Consider the following 20,639-nt stretch of genomic DNA (forward strand, 5'->3'; position numbering starts at 1 on the left):
ATAAATTATTTTAGATTGTGTGCAAGCCAAAGCAGTGTTTCTGTTGGAAAGACAGTCATGGTAATGTCACTGTTCATTCAGGACTTCAAAAGACAGATTTGGACTATGGCCCCTCAAATTTTAAGAGTGGCTGACCTCGTCATCAATACTCTTTTGAGGTGTTTCTGGAGGAGGTTGTCCTTGTCAAACCCCTCCACTTCTCCCAGGGGTCAAAGGTCACAGTATTGTCACCCATGGTGAGTGCACAGGGTGAATAGAGAGCAATAAGACATCCACCATAACTGCATTTCCTTTTCCAGTTCCAGGACATACTGGGCCCAATATCAGGCAACAACATAGTAAAGTAATGCATTTTGCATTGACCTGCCAGGAGTCAGTTTCTTATCAGTCCCTCCATCTTGGCTCAAGAGGCAGAATCCCATATGAGCAGCCTTTGTCTTCCTATCTTTGATCCAGTGCTGCCATTAAAGGTTTTCTTATTGCCATTTGGACCTGCTAGTGACAGTCCTGCAAAATTGATAAGATACCTGTGGTGTGGGAAACATATCATGGCATGCCAGCACTCTATTAGTGCAGTCATTCATCATTGATAGTTAAAGTTATGAGTTCAGGTTTGAATCAATTTTAGATTATTTCTAAATATTGCTTTCTGCACTGAAATAAAATATTTGGTTTGCCTGGTAATAGAAACTAAGTTGAAACCTGCCAAAATTCCATTACACCAGGCAGGAAAATGAAGGTGCATTTTCTATATGAAAATAGGACCCATTTTCAGGGCCATTTCCTGTATAGAGTACCATACTGGTTACAGCATTCATTAAAGAGACAAATGACACTGTGTGAAGATAACACAGGAGGTGAGGACACATGCAGTTAAAGTGACATTTTGAGTCATCATGATCTGTTATGTTGTGGAGCATGATGGATTTAGTTCTCATGAAGAAACAGGAACTGAGGATGTGTTTATGGTCTGCCTCTGTATGAGCGTGTGAAAGAGTGTTTGAACGTTAGCTGTTGTTCATGTCATTTGAATAACACAGCAGGGACTCGATGATGGCAGCGCTTTAGCTTCTGCTGAGCTATTTCTTTAATTAGTCCACAGTCAAATTAATTATTCATGTCCCTCCACTCAAAACCGTTTAAATCTCAGCAGTGCATCTTTGAGCTTCAATTGTGACATACATTTAAACTTTAGAAATGAAATAAATGTTTGGACAGTTTGAGGGGGTAGCTGAATTTTAAGAATTTTAACAAGGCCATTTCACATTTTTCTTTAAAAGACATCAAACACATGTATTCTTATGTGTTAAACTGGGGAGCATCTTATAAAGATCACTGCTGTTTATATCAACTAAGGTTTTATTTGTCAAGGATTTTATTGCTTTTAATAAAACTATACCAGTGGAGAAAATCATACAAATCTAGGAATACAGCAACATCTCCAAAAAGCAATTAGACAGGAGACAATTGTGCAGTGATACCAGTTTGTCTTATTTTACTGGGAGTTTAAAAGGGAAGCGAATGCAATTCAGCACCATTACTGTAAAGTAACACAAGCTAAATGGTCTTAATTCTGTTTTTTTCCGTGATCTTAGAATTATAAACAGAACCACGGTTGTGAGGCAGGGGTCTTCTTTACTTGATTGGGTATACCCACGCAGACATGGTGGGACTCTTCCTGAGGGTATGTGTATGTGTATTGCATAGTTAGCGTGTGCATTAAAAAAAAAACCTTCACGGATGGCATCAAGACCTACTTGAAGCAGTATCACAAAGTCCCCCCTCTTGTCCCTCATCACTACTCTACTGTTAGCACCTGATAAACGTTCAGCCAATCAACACAGAATTATGAAGCAATGCTCTATAGGGGCTTCAGGCCTTGTTATCAAATTCATGTCGTCGACATTACATACAACAACACTGTGAGCTTTTAAATTTTTCTTTGTACAGTACTGATGTGACAGAGGGGCAAGCCCCACAATCACCCGTCTCACTCCCAACTCTGCTACCAAAGGCAGGCACAGATCAGTGGAACACCAAAGCAGCAACCACTACACATGAACTAAAATCCTAATTTATGAGTTTTGAAGATGTGCAAAGTAGGAAGAGGCTTTCGTCATACTCTATATAATAACTAATAGCAGGGTTATTCCCACTTGAGAATAATACCATCCATCATCCGATTTTCTGTACCGCTTATCCGTGAAAGGTTGCGGGGGGGGGGGGGTGGTGGGCTGGAGCCTATCCCAGCTAGTTAGAGGCGGGGTTCACCCTGGACAGGTCACCAGTCCATGGCAGGGCCAACACATCTAGACAGACAACCATTCACACCCATGGTCAATTTAAAGTTGCAGATTTAACCTAACTTGCATTTCTTTGGATTGTGGGAGGAAGCTGGAGTACCTGGAGAGAACCCACACAGGCACAGGGAGAACTCCACACTGCAAAAGGACAGGGCTCAAACTGGGGCTGGAACATGGATCCTTCTTGTTGTGAGGTGACAGTGCTAACCACTGCACCACTGTGCCGTCTGAGAATAATAATATTTTTTTGTTTATGATTGACAGCATGTAGCATGACCATGTTGTTTCGAACAGAGTTGTGCTGTGTACACACCTAAACCCAACTTATGTCTCCTCAGAATCACCTTTCGTGAGGACGCATCTTGTGGTTCTTGTTTGCTTGCTAGGTCACCTCTTTGGTGCAGAATCAACCAATGCCTCCACATGCCTGATCTAAAGACCTCAAACTAATGCCAAAAGAAAATTCCTTTTATCTTAGAAGGAGGATTTTACTGCTTGCATACATCAACGAAAGTGTGAGAACCACTGACAGGTTATGCATTTAGTGTGATATAGCACCCCTGCAATAAACCCTTTTTCATGAGGATTTTAATGTACAGTTTTATTAAATATGTTTGAAACACATTAATTAATATAACTGTCACTTGGAGGCGATAATTTGTGGTGCTGTTGAAGAGTACTGGTTGGAGCTCTTCTTTATAAATATATTTTTACCCTTATTCATATACATGGATGGACAAAATATTGGATAAAGCCACCAGTAAAATTAAATATAGTTCCACAATAGTACTACAGACTGTAGTCCTCACGATGTGGAACTCTCTTCCAGTGTTGGTAGTATCTAGATTGGTTACTACCCGCAAACACCAACTTCACCTGCTGTTGTTGAAGTGAATGAGAAGAGATTTATTTGCACAAGGTTCCACTGCACATGATCACAAGCCTGATCCTCTCATACAGGATTAATGAACCTTGTTAAAATAGAAATGTAGAAAATGTTGATTGCTTCCTGTTTTTTTTTTTGTACATGAAAATAAACTGAGACAGATTTGCAATCAGGGTGTGGCATCAGAAAGGTCAGCCACATTTCATGTGTCAAATTTCAAAAATGGATAGGCCTAATGAAATGTGCTGAATTAAAAGTCGTCAGTGCAAGCTGTAGCTCTCGCTGCTTTTCTGCTGAAGAGTTGCACCATTAATTGTGGTGGGCTGTGATTATTCACAAGGGTTTATAATTAGGAGGGAGTCAGGAGTGTTTTATGCTGGATAATTGCATGCATCTACCTGCCTCCATTTAGCCAGGGAGCACAAGCTACAGTACCATTGTCAAATCAAGGGAGGCTGCTCTGACCCTTGTTGCTTAAAATTGATTTCCAAGCACCCATCAAACAGATTGCTTTTGGTAAACATCACTCTTCCTTAATTTTACAGATCCTGATGATACGCTGCTGAGCAATTATCTATTTCCACTGAATTCATGAATCAGTCAGCCATACCACGTTTTTTGGAGGAGGAGGTGAATGCTGCATATAAAAATTAATATTTTTCTCAATGTTAAAAACCAGATATGTGTATGTATTGTTAGCTGTGAAAGGTCAGGTGACTGGAAAAGCTTGTCACTTCACATGTCTTTGTAGAATAAATAATTGCAACGAAACTGCTACATGCCTTTTCATCAAGAGTGGCGTGTGCGCCTGACCAGTAGGACAAAGGCATAGACATGCGCTGTCATTCTGAATCCTTATCAAGAACTTTGAAGTCCCCCCCTCATCCACTTGCATGTAAAAACCAGCTTGCAGAACTTTGTATGCTTTAATAAAACTTGTCCGCACAAATATGACTGTGTTAACATTTCCTACTCATTTCTTTGGCTCTGTGCGTCTACCATATGGTGCCATGTGGTGTTGTTGCGCAGGCTGCTCAAAATGCAGAAAATTCACATTAATTTTCCTCCTATAAATCCAGGGGCATCCATTTGGATTTGCGTGACATGTCACAGGGGCCACATGGGGACTGCGGTCCCGCACACTTTCACAGTCTGCAGCTCCACCAAGGACTGCAGCAGCAGCTGTTTTCCTGGATGTCTGTTCCTAGGTAATGTGCCTCTAAACTTGATGGGCTAGAACAGCTTGCTCTTGTTACATTCTGTTCAGCTGGGCTGACTAGCACCGGAGTTTGTCACAGGCTGAACATCTACTAGGGGAAAGCTGAGAGCTGCCTGCCACCTCCAAGCCAGCTATGGAGCAAAATGGATGAAATGCCATCATGAGATAAGATGGCAGGAGGCACAAGAGGGATGACTGGTTGCTGTGCTATTCATTATTCACTAGCGGTGGTCACACAGTACTCGGCTGCACTCATGTTTTATTTGAAATGACATGTTATTGTGGTGTTGAAGCTTTCTGAAAATTAGCTTTTCAAGAAGGAGAATTTGAGTTCTTTTACCGAAATGGTGGGGAAAAGCATTTTAGAAGGCTTTTATGGCCTATAAAATGTGGAGTATTTTATGCCTTGATATGAATAAAAATGATTCTGAAATGGCTTTTACTATATTTTGCTGTGCTGCATGAAATACGGTGGAGATGAGGCAGTGCTGTTGGTGCGTGGGGGGTTTCAAAGCCTTTGAGTGGGTCAAGGACAGCAGTGAAAGGAAGATGAATTTTATATATTGCACATCATAAATATTCACATCTAAAGAGAGCAAAGACAACAGAGCAGTTGTCAGTAGCCATCAATGTTCAGCATGTGGGCCAACTCAGTGCAACCTGCTCAACCCCATGTTTTTATCTCTAACATCAAAGTAGTACTGTACACCGAGCAGCTGATCTTATACTAAAGTGTCCAACATAAATGTCAGATGTTGCAGCTTTGGAACAGAATGTGTGAACAGTGTAAGTTCAGAGAGAGAGAGACGATGTGTTGATAATTAAAGCAGACAAGCTCATAGATATCGATGCTTTAAAACTGCTGACTTCAACGTGCACACACCCATTTTCTTGACTGCACCAGACTGTGAGCTACAATTGAAGGTGCGAAGCCCATTTACAAAAATTGTTTTAACTTTTGCCAAATCTTATGGTTTGTTTTGTTTTGGTTTTTTTTTTTGTGATCAAGATAAATTTTCGAGTTGAACACAAAACCCCTCCTCCCCTGCATGCAGTGAGGCCTGCACGGATCTCTACATAGGGGAAACCAAACAGCCCCTCAACAAGCGCATGGCCCAACATAGAAGAGCCAACTCTGGAGGACAGGACTCAGCGGTTTTTCCTCCACCTCAAGGAGGAAAGCCACTCCTTCCAGGACGACCATGTCCAAATTCTCGACAGAGAGGACAGATGGTTTGAAAGAGGAGTTAAAGAAGCCATCCACGTCAGGATAGAGAAACCATCTTTGAACAGAGGAGGTGGACTGCGACATTTCCTTTCACCTATTTACAACCAAGTCCTTTCAAAGCTTCCCCAAAGAGTTCAGCTGAAAGACCCATGTGGAACGGCTGATGCCAGCACAGCCCATTAGCATCTGAGTGGTCGGTGAAACCCCCCAACGACCACCCCTGAAACTCCCTGACACCGCACAACGACTGTCGTTTGGAGAGGCCAGGTGAGTCTCGGGAGGGTCGTTTCCACCACAATAGCACTGACCACTCCCACATAGGTTTATAAGCTGGAGTTTCCACACTCTTCACTAGAACTGAAGAAGCCTCTCGGATGAGAGGTGAAACGTCTTCAAGATAAACTTACGTCCAGTTGACCAGATTTTACTTCGCTTCGATCTACGATGACCTGGATGAATGAGAACCTACACAGACATCTCCCCTGCATTGGTTGCACAAAGCTACATATTATAGGACCACGTCCTTCAATTCTGATTTCTTCCTCTGGTTGGATGGTTGCAGTTGATAAATTGATTCTTGTTTTTGAAAGATGTTTATTTGTGAAGCTTTGGAGAGGAGATCTATTTCCGATGTAATGTTACATGGAGGAAGTCTGATAAACGCTCCAATGGTGTGACGTTTTTCTTGCTATACTTCCTTTTGGCGCTGACTAGTTGAATATGTTACGTACCTTCATATTAAAGTTTGCAACATTCTCTGTTGTGCAAGTGAGCACAAGGTGGGTCTCACACATTCACAAATTACATTTGTATGTTTTTTTTTAAAAAAAACAACGGCACACAGGATCAGACCTTTTCAAAAATGTATTTTTAAGCTTCACGTCAACAATCCTATAGTTGACACCATGAAGGATTTGTCCATTTTGTGTGTTGTCAATGTGTCGACAGAAAGGCGCAACAGAATGACAGCCATACAGTCTTTTGATAGGTTCATTTATTTAACCAGGTGAATAGGGGTGACTGTTGTTTCTTGTCACGGAATACATTTCTAGGTGTATGACCTTAAAACCTGCTGTGGGGGGGGGGGGGAGTCTCGCGAGAATGCGGTAGTCGCGTGAGACTTCGTGCGCCCGCGGAAAATCGCCTACTGAGGAGCGGAGTAGCGATTCTGCAGCCACCTGTCCGGGTGTGGTCCGAGTGTGTTGTCCAGTGTCCAGTGTGTTGGCGGTGTTGTGCCGGGAGTTCGCCTAAACGGCAGCGGTTCAGCGTGAGTGATGATGAGAGAGTTAGAAACGTTCGTCCTGTGTTGTTTATATGTTGTTGTTCATGCTTAGCTTGCATACCCATTTAGAGGGGAGATACAGAGGTGTCTGTGCATGTGCTGGAGGAAGCTAAGCTCTCAGACGGCTATACTGAGTAAGTTTGTTTCAGTTGCTAATTTCTTGTTATTTAAATCCATCCTGACATGAAAACACGGTAGTTGATTTATGTTACATGCAAGATGTTTATGACCTTCGTGAAGTTTGTTTATTCAAATAATGAAAGTGTGGCTGACGATTTGTATTTTGTTTTATTTCCTGTCTGTATAGGAAAAAGTAGCCACTACTGTTATCCGTCCAGGATAAAAATGTTGCCTTTTTATTATAAAAAGATTGTCTGTTAGTTGCAGAAGGATTAAGACAGATAAGCAAACAATATATGTTTTTGTTTTATTTTATTTATTCAAATCCACTTCAAAACTAAACTAATTAATGCTGTTCTCGGCTGAGGACAGTCGGGGCAATAAAGACCCACTGAAGTGTATTTTTTTGTGGCAGTCTCATCCCTGTGTAATCTGGTCACATTTATTGAACAAACACTCCATCTGCATCCTTATACATGCTACATCACCAATAAAACAACAAAGAAAAACACACACCCTGAAAAACATGACATAAGGTCTGTTGGTTTTCACTTCTAAAAGACAGACAGCCATGGCGGTGGTCTTGTGATACCAGATGGAGACGCTACAGCCATGTTGCTTTTTATCATTATTTAAGATTCTAATATTCTTTTTCTCATTCAAATTTAAATGTTATTTCCTTACCATCCCAATAGGAATTTAGAATTGCAAGAGAAAAAGTCTCCTGAACCACATATGCAGTTTACAGAGTGGGAAGAATGGAGTGTATCATACTCTTAAGGGTATCTCAGTGCATATTGTACTTGCTGGCTTTTCTTGCTGGTGTGTTTACTGAGTCTTAGTGACAGTCCATGCTGCTGCTGATTGAACAGGAAATGTTACTTGATTACGCAGCAACCAATGTGCTCTTCATAAATAGGTGCAATGTGAGTCATAGTCTCTGTGTTTACTGGAGGGTCATTTGTGCTGCTCTTAACTTTAGCTTCTTCTGAACTAAGCCATATAAATAAAGAAATTACGTTCAATGAAATTCATGTCTGAAATGCAAAATAAGCACAAAAGATAGAGCACATTTAATAGCCCTTGTAATTATAATTGGCAAGTGCAACAAAATCTAGTTAGTGTAGTGTTACAAGTTTAGCATTGATCATGTTATGCAGCTCCATGCCAAAGTGACAACGGCGTTTGAAAAAAGGGATTGAATTTCACCTTGTACAACACATTCCATCACAATCAACTACAACTTTAATTGAAATATGAAATGACTTTGATCATCAATTATGTTTTTGTCTCCTACACAACAGTCACTGCTCATACACCCTCCTTAGTGTGGGATCACACCATTGCTCATTACCTGATACAGAAACTTTAATTAAAGCTCACGAAGTCATGTTGTTGATGCCTCTGAGATCTTGTGACACGTTTGAAATGAACACTTTTTAATATGTGGTGCAGCATTAGAACTCCATTTCCAAATGTGTCATTATAACCGGATGGTGCAACTCAATTTCTCCTTCCAAACACTGTTGCGACTTTGGCATCTTGAACACCGAAAACAAGTATTAGTTTATAAACCCTGTTACGAGATCATATTATCATGTACAATTAAAAATAGAGACTATGTATTATCATCAGTGTGGCAGTTTTTGTTGTTTTAACTATTAAGATAGCAGGTTAGTTTTGAAATTCAATTATTGCGTGATCTGGTTACTTTTTCAAATCCCCTGTGAGTTAGTTAAGAAAATCCTTGACACATGAGAACAGAGAATACCTATGAAAGAAATAAGAACATTGTAGTGAAATCCGAAATTGTGGTCTGTGATAAATGTCTCTCAGTTGAGAAAAACTACTTTAAATTTGAAGCAGCAGCGGCAGCGCATCATAAGCTCCACAACACAGAGGTCGGAGGAGGAGAGTGATGTCACCCCGGAGCAGCAATGGCTCTCACATGGCTTGAGTAGCTTTGCAAACTCATCAGCGATAGTCAAGGTTTCCAGAGAAAATGGACTAGTGTGCTATATGGACACCAGACAGCTGACACAAATATGTTCACAGAGCTAACGGAGATGAGGTGTAAAACTCCAAGAGAAATTACTGAGCTTGTTGCTTGTTGCTTAGGGGTTGGGTGGACTTGGGAACTGCGGACTCCCTCATACACGACATCAACTAGGTCAAACTCTTTGCTGTCAGGTGACAAGATGCTAATGATTCTACATGTACAATGGAACAACAACCAGGACAGGAGGGGTAGGTTGACCCTGCAATGTACATTTTAAGAGAGTAAAAACAAAAGGAATAAAAATATAATGCTACGTGTCTTGCACAAAACTTTAGTTTTACCTGAATGATACAAGGTTGTATAACTTGTTTACAAGCTGAAGCTGACACAGCCAGAACAACTACACTATCAGCCTGTGATGTTCAGCCTGTACTCCATTAGGCAGGTCTCCAGACACCACCACCACCACACACCATACAGCGTAGCGGTGCACCACAGTGGAGATTGTTCCAATAGACATAGTATGAGCAGAATGCAGTGTTTCCCCCACCTCCAGTATACTCTGTGAGTGCATGGAGGACCATGTATTCCATGTACCTCATGTCCTGAGGCAAGAGGATGAATATTTCAATGTTGAGCCTTTATTGCACAAGGTTGTCCCGTATATTATTTTGTTTGCTTCCACAAAGCTAAAACCTCAAATGAATCCACTCATGCTGTACTGAGACCACAAATAGCAACAGTCATTATGGCTGTCACAGTGGTTACTAATGTATGCGTACTGTCTGTAAAAATTTTCATCAAGTGCTGTATAGAGGTGCATAAAAGTAAAATGAGATGAAATTCCCCCTTAGTTTTGCTTTAGAGCCATATGATTGCTGTCATTTCATTTCCCCCCAGAGCACAGCTCATCAATACATTCAAAACTGATACATCTTGATCCAATCTGATGATTTACCTTAAAAGGCCCCGTAAAGAAAGGGTCGTCATACCCTTCCTGTCTCATCAGCATCCATCAGCCACACAAGAACGTATCAATCAAAGTGATGCTATCTTTAATCCTATCTGACATGGAAATCTATGTTCCAGCGGTCTGCCACCTCATGATTACCAATTCCCACGCAGAGATTAGAGCTGCACGAACCACTGTCTGACTGGAGCTCAATGTTCTCAACAACCTTGCTCCCAAGGTGCGTTATGATGATGTTGTTGCCTCTGTGTGCTAGAATGACTTTGGCACATCTAGGAAGGAATTGCAAACAGAGTACAAATGAGCAGATGTCACTGAGGCACAGTAAACATGTTTTTCACAACAAATGAACAATCATTCATCATTTTAGGAGACTCGCCAGGAAAACAGTCCAAATCTTGTTTTTTCACCATGTAATACTGACCATGTAATACAGAACATGCAACAAATGTCAAGGTGAGATGCATTGTTTTAAACTGCAGATTGTTTTTAGAGCCTGCTTCTGCTGAGTCTGAATGCTTAGAGGGACACAGTTGTGCAGCGGTGAGATGTGAAACTTCCTCATGTAAAGCAAACACATGCAGAAGTAAAAAAGCAATTTAATTAAAACGTGTGCCTTAAGGAATAACCTGTAGTCCCTGTGCCTGGAAAGGTTTCTCAGTTTGTTTTATTGGGCAGCTTCCAGGAACACAATGTTTGCAAAAAAGTAATGTTGAACGATAGATTATACCAGTCTTCATATCTCCAGAAGTGATATCTTGCAAATGGCCTCAAATTAAACACAAACATTCAATAAACTTAAGAATGAAATGAAAAGCTTCTGGTAGTCAAAGGTCAAGGTCACTGTGAGACCTGAAGTTATCTTTCCCCATCTTCCCACCAGCATTATTCCAGGGGAAAAAAAACCAAACACACATATATATATATATATATATATATATATATATATATATATATATATATATATATATATATATATATATATATATATATATATATATATTATATATATATAATATATATATATATTTTTTTTTTAGGGCCTGAGCCCAAAGGCAAAGACCCTATTGTTTTTTTATGTGCTCTTTCAACACTGCCAGAATATTTAGGTTTTTTTTCTCTCTTTTTTTGAAGAACTTGAAGATTGTTCATTTTAATTTAGAAATGTTTGTGAATACAACTACAACAGTCCAGTTTCAACATCTCCATTTTTCCTTTAGCATGTAAGCAGCATGGCTAACATTGTGAATGCATTTGCTGTTGCTGGAGCTAGAATGCTGGTGTAGTCACGCCATCTACACCAGCGTATTTACAATACTGCCTCCACCAAGGATGTAATGGGATCGCCAGTGTTTGATTTATTATTCATTAGCAGGATATCTGAATTTCAGTGGAAAGAAAGGTAACAAGTGGCTAAATTTTGGCTGCAATTTATATGAAACTTATTTTGATACTATGGTAATATTTTGTGTCCGTTTTGCCTCCTCGGCAGGGAACGTGTGTTCTCTGGGTGCTTCCTAATTGGCTGTTGAGTGTTTGAGTCACTTAATGTAGTACTGTTTACCTCTGAAAGAATCTAGTATCTTTTTTTGTGACGACAAAACCATGGTTATGTGTCACAGGCAGACACACAGGGAAGAACCTAGATTTGAAGCAGCAGGTTGCTGTCACAATCAAAAGTCTTTAGCACTCAGGATACATTGTTAATGGAACAGCCAGAGCTTGAACCCACGTCACCAGTGGGAGAGGCAGAGATGTTAATGCTAGGCCACGAGGTGGTGATGTGTTCAACTTAACAGGAGCAGAGTCTTTGTTGTACTTAGCAGTCCAGACAAACGGGAACCAGGGAGCAGACCACTGGATAGTCAAGAGCAGGCATGGGGTCAGATAACCAGCACAGCAGGAACTTATAGGTTGTCCCGTTCTCAGGGGTGGAAGGCAAGGTCAGTTGCCGGGGCTATGGAGAGCAGGCAGGGTCATTGCAAAAACTGGATTGGAATCTGGCAATCAGTCCGAGGGCAAGGCAAGCAGGCAGGTGGGCAGGAACGGGGATGAAATGGGTCAGCAACAAGTGGTCAGTCCTTGATAACCTGCTGGAAAGGCTTGCATGAGAGTGAAGACAATCTGACAAATGGTGTGTGTTGAGCTGAAGCTGAAGAGGGCTGAAGGTGAGTAGATGATTGGCTGAGGCAGAGCAGGCGAGCTCATGGTGAATGTGATGCAGGTGTTGCTGGAACAGGGGAGTGTAGTAGTGGAAAATAACTGGGTAGAGCAGGCTGTAGACTGTGACAGGTACGTGTGTTTTGCTGATGTTGTTCTGGTTGCACTCTGCACCTGACTCCAACTGGTGAATGTACTGATGAACAGTTTGTATGTTCACACCGAGCGGCTGTAATCTACAATATTCCACAAACAGGAGGTACATTGTTCCGCTTAGGGACCCTTTCAAACTCCTGATTAATACACACTAAGAGCTGTTGCGAGTGTGTCTGCCAACAAAATCAGATTCAGATTGAGAAAACTTTATTTATTCCCATGGGAAGCAATTAAGGAAGCAGAGAGCGGTACAGTTTGTTCCGTAAACTACACAACAACATACATTAAGTGAGGAAGTGCAGTGGAAAGGTTTATACATCCCAGAGTTAGCAGTGATTACCTTGTAAAGTGCATAATAAAAGTAGTAGTGCACAACAGATAAGTAGCATATTTACATTATTGCACTGAAGTATTTTTACATATACTGTGGTATGTACAGAATGAATGGTAGCATAAATTGAATATGTATATATAACTGCAGCTTATACACAAAGTACAGGCGTACACTGAGTGTGTGACAAATGGTGATCTTTGTGATGGTACAAGGGGTCAGAGTTCGAAGAGTTCAGAGAGGTGTGTGGGACAATTTTAGTTGCCTGTTCTGTGGCATCAATTGGTTAGAATTAGGTTCAGGGTTGGAGCTTGGGTTAAGCTCTGGTTACAAATGAGAGTCAATGTCCAACCAGGACAGCAGCACAAACCTACGTGTGTGCGTGCATGTGTGTGCGGGCATTGTGAAGAAGGAACATGTACCCAGTGCAACCTTGTGCCTCATTTAAACACATCCTTATAGCTTTTCAACAATCAATCTCTGTGATGTGAGAATAAAATACGTGGGACAAAGTTAATGAAACGGGGGCGGCATGACTCAGAGGTAGACTGGCTGTCTGGCAACTGAAGTGTTGCTGGTTCTATCCTCACTTCCCCCGATGACCATGTCCAAGTGTCCTTGAGCAAGATACTGAGCCCCTGATTGCTCCTGATGGCCCTGCGATGGACTGGCAACTTGTTCAGGGTGAACCCCGAACCGACCTGACTGGATTGATAAAAGATTTGTGATTCACAGATAATATTTAATGCAGTTTTCAGAGGCAAATGTGTTGATGAGTGAGTGCTCTTAAAGTCTGATCTGTGTTACATCGGCAGCAACTATAATAATGAAGGATCCATTTATGTGTTTTGTGTTTTACATTTTACTCGATTTGGTTGTCCCATCATGACCTCACTAGATGTGAGGTGCATAATTTGTTCGAGACCTGTTTCTCCACAGCGACCTTGCAAATCATTGACAGTGCAAATAAAATAAGACGAAACACCCAGCTCCAGTGAGCTCGAACAAAGCTAATAGAACAAATCACCAGCGTTCCATGTAGCTGAATCTGTAACCCACAAAATTTCTGTTCATAATTTAATCATCTTTTAGTGTTGGAAGATTTCATTCATGCATACTTGTATGTATACTTTTTAACAAATGTCATTGTTAAACTATTTACTGCTGAAATCTGGTCGACATTTCAATATTCCAAAAATGTAGATAAAAATGGACATGGAAGTTGATTTCCCTGATGTGGTCATGGTTCTTTCCAGGTACTCCTGCTTCCTCCCACAGTCCAAAGACATCTGGAGGGGACGAGTTTAATTGAATACTCTAAATTGACCGTAGGTGTGACTGTGAGTGTGAATGGTTGTCTGTCTATATGTGTTGGCCCTGCGATGGACTGGTGACCTGTCCAGGGTGAACCCCACCTCTTGCCCAAAAGCTGCTGGGATAGGCTCCAGCCCCCCTCGACCCTTAACAGGATAAGCAGAGGAAAATGGATGGATGGATGGATGGATAAATTGACCATAGGCATGGCTGCGAATGTGAATGGTTGTCTGTTTATATATGTTGACCCTGCAATGGACTGGCAACCCATCCAGGGTGAGCCCCTCCTCATGCCCGAAGGCTGCTGGGATAGGCTCCAGCCTCCCCGCTTAGAAATTGGATGGATATCTTCTGGCCTAAAAATGATCAAATTATAGGAACAGGTTACATCTTGTGATCACACATAAATCAAAAGTGAGAATGTTTTCACTCTGGGCCTCCATATGTACTTGAGTGTATTGGGGATTTCACTTCAAATAACCCTGATGTATGTTATAGTCATCTTGTATTTTAGAGGAGAGAAATAGTGCACTTACCCAGCTGAACCCTCCTCTCTTGCTGTGCACACTGGAGTGTGACATTAGCAGGGGAGAACCTGCTCTCTGGGGCAGGCCTTGGAGCCTTTGTGCCTTGCATGATTATGTCTGAGCTGATCAAAGAATTAAATATAGAAACAACTTTATGGAAATGAAGATTGCCTAACCATTGTTGTTGTTTTTTTTCCTGGAGTGTAGCTGTTTTTTCTCCTTCAACAGCCTCATCTTGATCAGTCAGATTTCATTTCCAAAACGTCGGCACTTTGACACTCTTTTGCTTCTTTACACTTTCATGGTGCCCCCTCCTCCAGCCACTGCAAGTCTAAACAACCTCAGCAACACCTTTTATCATCGCAGGGATTTTGCACCATCCACAGTGGCTTCACACTCGAATAACTGATTATTTCTGTATGTGGTTCTCCAGGCACTGGGAGTAAAGTAATGGACAGACTGCTGTTTCCTGCTCCGAGTTAACTGGGTGTGATCACATGCAGGAGTTCACTCCAGCAGTAGTACTTTCATCATCCAGCTCTGTTTCCTTCACATCCAGATTCCTCCCTAACCCTTTGATATCACCCTCAGGAAATAGTCAAACACCCTCACACCCTGCACTTGGAAATTGTTTCATCCTCAGATAGACCAGAGGTGATGATACTCAAAGAAGTCCTATCGAGAAAATAAGGATTTGATGGGTGGCATAATACCATATTTAAGTTCATTTAGAACACAAAAGTTTAAGAAAAACAAGAAATGAGTTCTCTGTGTACTGTGTGTATGATATTAAATCTAATCATTAAATAATCATGAGGTTGCTGCTACAACTGCAATACTTGTAACTAAAGGATTACAACATCACTTTTTAGTTAGCAAAAACACTGCAGTGGGGATAGGGCAGCTAATTAGCTGACCGGTCAGTGTTCAAAAATGAATGTGTCAATACTGTGAATCCTCGCCTTTGTATATACTGTACATGCTTGTGCATCCTCTGTTGTGTTCTCGATAAATTGTTACGCTTTGTTACTCTTGATGGCATTCGCCTTTTTGAAAAATAGATGCTAATTTTTTTTTAGCCATATAATTTTTTTAAAAGTATAATTTAGTTTGTGAAAGATGTTACAAAGGCATCAGTCATGTGCTGATGACATCAGAAAACAGGATATGTGAGCCCAAGGAAGGCTGAGGGGAAAAAAAAACACATTATATGTGTTATACCAATGATTTTGTAATATTACAAAGCTGGTTGAAAACGGCTAAGTACCCATTCAAATGTGAACCATTCTCAGCTAAAATACTTTCAGAAACATACACTTATTGACTACTTAGCCGTAAAATGAGATTCTTTGTGACTGCCAACAATTCAGGAACAGTTTGAGAAATAAATGAATCCAAGCGCAACCAAAGGAGGCGCCATCAAAAATATTCATTACAAGTTGGAGCTCAAAGTGATCCGATACATCCAGATACAAAGCCCCAACACCACTCAGTGCTGTGTGCCACTTTGCGCAAAATCAATTACTCAGCAAATATAGTCCCTCAGCATGGGAATGCTGGACCTATAATACGGCCAAAAATAGAAGAAATATTAGATTTTATATGTCTGTCCTTGTCTGGAGATACACTACCCAACTTGATGCAAGATTTTACAGATTAGATTCACAATCACAGCAAGTCCTCACTTGTTTGCATCTGCCAGCTCTTGTTTGGGCCGGTTGGGCTGACAGGTTAGGTGGCACGGCGGTGCAGTGGTTAGCACTGTCGCCTCACAGCAAGAAGTTCCCGGGTTCGAGTCCTGGCTCGGGCACGGGATCTTAATAGGATCAAGCAGAAGACAGTGGATGGATAGTCTGACAGGTTGTGTGAGGAGAACTGACTCCTCCTAACACGAGTCAACGGATATCAAATATTTTTTCAAGAAGACTCTAGACGCAGTTGGTATATGCTCGTAACCAACTCAATGGCGAATCCGTATTTTGAACAGCCAAATAAAAAAAAGGGGAAAGATTAGAGATTGACAGGTGGATTGGGGCGGCATCCGCAGTGTTGCGGGTGCTAAACCAGTCCGTTGTGGTGAAGAGGGAGTTTAGCCGAAAGGTGAGGCTCTCGATTTACCGGTCAATCTACGTTCCAACCCTCACCTATGGTCATGAGCTCTGGGTAATGACCAAAAGAACGACATTGCTAATACAAGCGGCTGAAATGAGTTCCCGCCACAATGTGGCTGGGCTCTCCCTTAGAGATGGGGTGAGAAGCCCAGTCATTCGGGAAGGACTCTGAGTAGAGCCGCTGCTCCTCCATGTTGAGAGGAATCAGTTGTTCGGGGATCTGGTGAGGATGCCTCCTGGATGCTTCCCTCGGGAGGTGTTCCAGGCATGCCCAACCGGGAGGGGGCCTTGAGGCCAACCCAGGACACACTGGAGGGATTATATCTGGGAACGCCTCGGGATTCCCCCGGAAGAGCTGGTGGAAGTGGCTGGGAAGAGGACAGCCTGGGCTTCTTTGCTGAGGCTGCTGTCCCTGTGACCCGGACCCACCGAATAAAGCGGAGGAGGAGGACGACGACAGGGAAGATTACAGTATATGCCATTAGCCCGTGTTTTCAATCTCTTCCTCCTGATTTATTGCACCTAGCATTAGCCTACGTAGCCAAGCTTGAATCCTGTACGTAACATTACCAAAAAGGTGGAAAGGATTCTCTCACTTCTGATTCCCTAGTCTGTAGAGTCCATACATCTATCCTAATACAACTGCACTCAAATTCATTTTTTCTTCTATTTATTTATTCCACCTTTTTTCCACACACGTGGTGCATATAAGAACAGCTGCTAGCTCACTCACCTCCACGCCTGTTTATTCTGCAAAAAAACAAAAGTACTTGATAAGAGTTTTGTGCATTCAGTTGGCTTCAGTTAGAGTGAAGTCATGTAGAATCTGATCCCTAAACTGGTAGAGTCACATTACACATTTAAATGTGTAATCTCCAGATTTTGAGTTGAGACTATTGGTCATATCTCCTTACTTCCACTGTGTGTATTCACATAACAATGTAAAGCATCACCGATTAAATGTCTTACCATATATTTAGTTGTATTGAATAGATTAACAGGGAATGTTAAAGTACCCAAAAGAAAAGAATACACTTCATTAGCTAATAATTATCTTTCCAAACAAGCACACAGTCTGAGTATTACCAATGAAAAGGATTCCTGTCTGAGGGGGGATATTTTATGTTGCATCTACAAGAGTGCTAATTAAAATCCATACCCCTAATGAGATTTTAGCACCCCTATTGGTTAACATGATTACCTAAGATAAGAGCAGTAAATTGAGGTCCTTTTAATTAGGTGTAAGATTTACAACCTTTTTTACCGAAGAGGCTCGAAATTGACTTTCCTTCTGTACTGTTCCTTGGCTGAGTGGCCTCCTCAAAGGGTTACACTCTTGTACTCAAGTACACCCAAATCCCATTTACAAATGGGATTCTACATTCTTTACATGGCAGCCTAAAGGAAGGATGTGGAAGGATTCTATAAGGAATGCTTGTTTCTCTGGAACGATACTTGCTTGTCATGACCAATAAACTAAGTTACAACAGAGCTACAAAACTAATTCCACATGTTTATTTACTGCTAAATGGGTGAACATTACACAGTTCAGTCCTTCCAGAAAAATGCAGACCTTTTTTGTGATCATTTTGGGCAAACATCCTTGATTACGCAGCACGTTTTACATCACAGAAAGTGCTGGAATTAATTAAGTTCTCATCTTGTTTTATTTTCGACCTAAATAAATGCATAGCTGAAACTTCTGAGTCAGAGCTGAGTCAAACAAGTTTCAAGTTTATTTTTGTTGGTAAATGAGACTGATTTGCAGAAGTCATCAGGCCATCTTCGCGGGGTTTTCAGCTTTCTGATGACATCACTTCACAACATTCCCAAGGCATAAGGAGGAAATATGGCTGCTCTGTGAAGCAAACACAATATTTTTCAAATTTCTGCGAAGATATGTGACTTTTTTGCAACAAAAATGTGGGGATTATGAAATCATGCAAGCCCTGCATATTTTGCGCATTTTGTGTGGAAATCACCAATTTATGAGGCGAAAGTGAGGCGTCTTTGAAAAAATGCGGCCCCATAAATGTGCGGAATTTGGCTGATTATGCGTTGGGTTATGCTTTCGCATAATTGCGTTTCTTAAAGGGATTGAAAATATGTTTGAACAGGGGACAAATGATGTGATAATACTGAGGAGTACAACAAAGAGACAGACCAGAGAAAAAGTCAGAACGTCCCCGAAGTTAAGGATCATTTTCTGTCACTGCTGATGATGAACCTGCTGCTGATACATTTCTGACTTGTGAAGAGCGTAGGCAGCCTTACCTGCATTTCACCTGTTTTAGTTGAAACAGGCCCCACTCTAGCAGAGGACCTGTGAAAGACTTGAAAAAATATAATCATTCCCACACTTTTTTATGTGCCAAATTAGCACACCTCTTAGATCATTCGTTTTCTCTAGGCCATAGACGTGGTAGTAAACAAGGTTGAGCAATTAAAACATCAGTTTGCGGATTAAAACACACCATGGCAACATGTCCGTGATGGTGGGTATGTCTGATTCCCACCATGCCAGTTGAGGAGATTTCGAAGGTGATTATAAGCAGGACACTGAAGGTTCTCCTTCTGTTAACGTACTGTATATTTCAGGGGCATTATCAGCTGCCTTGGATGTATATTGATTGTTTTAACTACAGGATCATGAATACATATTGATTTATCAATGTTATGTGTTCTCCACATTTAACCCATCTTCTACAGAGCAGGGAGCAGTAATGTAAGGCACCCAGGGACCATCTCAGGAGCAGTGATGTGCCATTGATAGAAGGGAACCTACACACACACACACACACACACACACACACACACACACACACACACACACACACACACACACACACACACACACACACACGCACAGGAAGAACATGCAAACTCCACAAAGAAAGGACCTGGGATGGCAGGGACTGGAACCCAGGATCTTTGAGGACCTTTGAGGCGACAGGACTAACCCCTGAGACGTGTTGCTATTTGTGTCACGCACAGTGAACTGTTTCCAAGCAGCATCATTCTATATTTTTTTAATTTCATCAATCTCTCAAGACCCACCAAAATTTTGTGCTATGATAATGAAAAATTCCCAACATATTAGATGAAAGATCAAAGCAAATATATATATGTATGTATGTGTGTGTATACATATATATGTATATATATTATATATATATATATATATATATATAGATATTATATATTATATATATATATATATATATATATATATATGTATATATATATATATATATATATATATATATATATATATATATATATGTGTGTATATATATGTACATATAAAAAAAAAAAGATTATCAAGCTAGGATTAATTTGTTTGTATTCACTCATTTGTCCTCTCTTCCATATAGTGACTTCAGTTGTTCAGGATCCTAAGTTGGCCTGGTGCAGCTCAGCAGATTCCTTGGAGACCTGCAACATCAATCCATCTTTTGGTTTCTGGACATTCTTGTTCGCTTGTTTTTGGACCCAGATATGCAGTATTCTGTCACAAGGTGTGCTTAGAGCCTTTTTGACAAAAATAGTTTGACAGAGAAAGAGTCAAATAAGTAAAGTGTACATTTCCATTTAGTCACGGCATCGCTTTCTGATGTTCACTTGCCACAGTCATCAACCAGGTATCATTGCCAACTGTACCATTTATGACTGTATGCAAACACCAGATATTAGTCGTGATGGGACTTACTGTACTCTGGAGGACGTCTGACGTTCAGGAGGCATTTTTTTCCAGGACCTGCTCATTGATCTTCTTTATTTGTGACGGAAAAAGAAAAAAAAAAAGTCACCAGAACTGGACCATGTCGTTGCAATGTGTGTGATGTGTGATGCTCCTCTGGTAAATTGCATTTCTAGCCTACAAGCCTCTCCTTTTCTGTGTGTGTGTGTGTGTGTGTGTGTGAGTGAGAGAGAGAGAGAGAGAGAGAGAGAGAGAGATGTGGATTTTAGGGCTGGCAGAGAAATTCAGGACCAACGAGCCAGCTCTCATTGTTTGCACCAGAAATTTTTTTTC

At 41.1% G+C, this 20,639-nt stretch overlaps 1 long non-coding RNA gene across 1 annotated transcript; it reads left to right on the top strand.

Annotated features, from left to right (window-relative positions):
• Positions 1–6,794: 6,794 nt before the first annotated feature.
• LOC147260507 (uncharacterized) lies at positions 6,795–20,420 on the top strand. The gene is made up of 3 exons (XR_015116302.1): positions 6,795–6,903; positions 6,988–7,052; positions 19,981–20,420. It is a non-coding gene; the product is annotated as an uncharacterized LOC147260507 (long non-coding RNA).
• The last annotated feature ends 219 nt before the right edge of the window (positions 20,421–20,639 follow it).

This window comes from Aulostomus chinensis, chromosome 6 (genome assembly GCF_037954235.1).
Source record: "Aulostomus chinensis isolate RoL2024-O1b breed Wild chromosome 6, RoL_Achi_v1.0, whole genome shotgun sequence".
NCBI classification, from domain to species: Eukaryota; Metazoa; Chordata; class Actinopteri; order Syngnathiformes; family Aulostomidae; genus Aulostomus; species Aulostomus chinensis.